The sequence below is a fragment of the Canis lupus genome, chromosome 21 (assembly GCF_048164855.1).
Source record: "Canis lupus baileyi chromosome 21, mCanLup2.hap1, whole genome shotgun sequence".
NCBI classification, from domain to species: Eukaryota; Metazoa; Chordata; class Mammalia; order Carnivora; family Canidae; genus Canis; species Canis lupus.
This window is the reverse complement of record NC_132858.1, coordinates 6,964,565-6,967,367: the sequence shown is the minus strand read 5'-3', so window position 1 is coordinate 6,967,367 and position 2,803 is coordinate 6,964,565. Positions and strand designations below refer to the sequence as shown.

General features: G+C 43.4%; 2 protein-coding genes and 1 long non-coding RNA gene across 6 annotated transcripts in view; 2 read left to right on the top strand and 1 right to left on the bottom strand.

Annotated features, from left to right (window-relative positions):
- The window catches only part of LOC140612563 (large ribosomal subunit protein bL21m-like), a 75,223-nt gene that overhangs the window by 40,595 nt on the left and 31,825 nt on the right, over positions 1–2,803 (top strand). The gene's annotated exons all lie outside the window — the stretch shown is intronic.
- The window catches only part of LOC140612561 (DNA-binding protein SMUBP-2-like), an 82,251-nt gene that overhangs the window by 61,036 nt on the left and 18,412 nt on the right, over positions 1–2,803 (bottom strand). The window lies entirely within an intron of this gene.
- LOC140612566 (uncharacterized) overlaps positions 1–2,803 on the top strand; it is a 41,266-nt gene that overhangs the window by 25,896 nt on the left and 12,567 nt on the right. The gene's annotated exons all lie outside the window — the stretch shown is intronic.

Sequence of the window (2,803 nt, the reverse complement as noted above, 5' to 3'; positions counted from 1 at the left end):
ACAAGGACTTTTTAAAAAAGATTTTATTTTTTTAAAGATTTTATTCATTTATTCATAGAGACAGAGAGAGAGAGAGAGAGAGAGGCAGAGGCAGAGACACAGGCAGAGGGAGAAGCAGGCTCCATGCAGGAAGCTCGACGCGGGACTCGATTCCGGGTCTCCAGGACCACGCCCTGGACCGAAGGCGGCGCTAAACCGCTGAGCCACCCGGGCTCCCCAAAGATTTTATTTATTAATTTATTTATTTGAGAAAGAGAGAAAGAGAGAGATCAAAAGCGGTGGAGGGGGGAGTGGCTGAGGGAGAGGGAAAAGCAGGCTCCTCACTAAGCAGGGAGCCCAATGCAGGGCTCTATCCCAGGACCCCAGGATCATGACCTGAGCCAAAGGTAGACACTGAAGCCACCCAGGCACCCCACTTTTTTCTATGCGTATATAAAAATATATATTCTTCTTGTCTTGAATATTTACTCACCATTATGTTTGAGCCATCTATGCTCTTTGGTACACCTAGGATTCATTTTTATTATTTCATTACACTGCATAACTACTGCATAACTTATTTTCCAATTACGATATTGACGGACATTTGGCTTGTTTTCCATGTCTGGCTATTATAAACAGTGCTGTTAAAAACATCCTTGTCCATGTATCTTGCTGGATATATATTCCTAGTTCTTTCCGGTAGCGGTTCTCAAGCTTTAATATACACCAAAATCACCAGGAGGGTTTGTTAAAACACAGACTGCTGGGCTCTCCCGCTAGTATTGCTGATTGAGTAAGTTTGGAGTGGATCTTAGGAATTTGGCATTTCTAAGGAGTTTCCAGGTGCTGCTGATGCTGCTGTTGGACCAAGGACGGCACATTAAGAATCCCTGCTCTAGGGCAGCCCCTGTGGCTCAGCGGTTTAGCACCGCCTACGGCCCAGGGCGTGATCCTTGGAGACCCGGGATCGGTGAATGGCAATTCTTCCTGCCTCTTTTTCACACCAACGTGTGGTATTGTCAGGCTGTTTCATTTTAGCCAATCGGGTATATGTGGTAACGGTATTCCATTGCTTCACTTAAATTTCTCTGGTTACTAATAATTACTAACTTGTGAACACACTTTCATGAGTTAATTGGGCATTTTGTTTTTAAACATAATACTGTATTCTAGCTGCTAATATTTTGTTTAGGATTTTTGTTACCTATTTTCATGAGTGAGGCCATCCTATAATTTTTCTCTCTTGTTCTGTCTTTGTCAGGCTTTTGTTATGAGGGTTGTGCTAGACTCCTGAGTTGGGGAATGTTTTTTTGTCTTTTTCTGTAATGCCCTGAAAAAGTTTGCATCAGACTGGAACTACTTGATCCTTCAACATTTGCTATAATTTGTTGGCAAAGCCATACAGGCCTGGAGGTTTCTTTGAGTGAAGTTTTTTTTTTTTTAAGATTTATTTATTTATTCATTCAGAGAGAGCAAGAGAGAGGCAGAGACACAGGCAGAGGGAGAAGCAGGCTCCACGCAGGGAGGCCGACGTGGGACTCGATCCCGGTCTCCAGGATCACATCCTGGGCTGCAGGCGGCGCCAAACCGCTGCGCCACCGGGGCTGCCCTTTGAGTGAAGATTTTTGAGTAAAGATTTCATTTCCTTGCAGGTTACAATGCTATTGAGAATGTGTAAATTTTTTGAATCATCTTTGGTGTGTTATATTTTTTAGTGATTTTTCTTTTTTTTAAGATTTGTTTATTTATAAAGACACACAGAGAGAGAGAGAGGCAGAGAGACATAGGCAGAGGGAGAAGCAGGCTCCCTGCAAGAAGCCTGATGCAGAACTCCATCCCAGATCCCAGGATCAGGACCTGAGCACAAGGCAGAAGCTCAACCACTCACTGATCCACCCAGGCGTCCCTCTAGTAAGCTTTCTATTTAATCTACACTTTCAAATGTATTGACATAAAGTTATTCAAGCGCAGTTCTGTCTCCTTTTTCTTTTTCTTTTTTTTTTTTTATTGGTGTTCAATTTACTAACATACAGAATAACACCCAGTGCCCGTCACCCATTCACTCCCACCCCCCGCCCTCCTCCCCTTCTACCACCCCTAGTTCGTTTCCCAGAGTTAGCAGTCTTTACGTTCTGTCTCCCTTTCTGATATTTCCCACACATTTCTTCTCCCTTCCCTTATTTTCCCTTTCACTATTATTTATATTCCCCAAATGAATGAGACCATATAATGTTTGTCCTTCTCCGACTGACTTACTTCACTCAGCATAATACCCTCCAGTTCCATCCACGTTGAAGCAAATGGTGGGTATTTGTCATTTCTAATAGCTGAGTAATATTCCATTGTATACATAAACCACATCTTCTTTATCCATTCATCTTTCGATGGACACCGAGGCTCCTTCCACAGTTTGGCTATCGTGGCCATTGCTGCTAGAAACATCGGGTGCAGGTGTCCCGGCGTTTCATTGCATTTGTATCTTTGGGGTAAATCCCCAACAGTGCAATTGCTGGGTCGTAGGGCACGTCTATTTTTAACTGTTTGAGGAACCTCCACACAGTTTTCCAGAGTGGCTGCACCAGTTCACATTCCCACCAACAGTGTAAGAGGGTTCCCTTTTCTCCGCATCCTCTCCAACATTTGTTGTTTCCTGCCTTGTTAATTTTCCCCATTCTCACTGGTGTGAGGTGGTATCTCATTGTGGTTTTGATTTGTATTTCCCTGATGGCAAGTGATGCGGAGCATTTTCTCATATGCATGTTGGCCATGTCTATGTCTTCCTCTGTGAGATTTCTGTTCATGTCTTTTGCCCATTTCATGA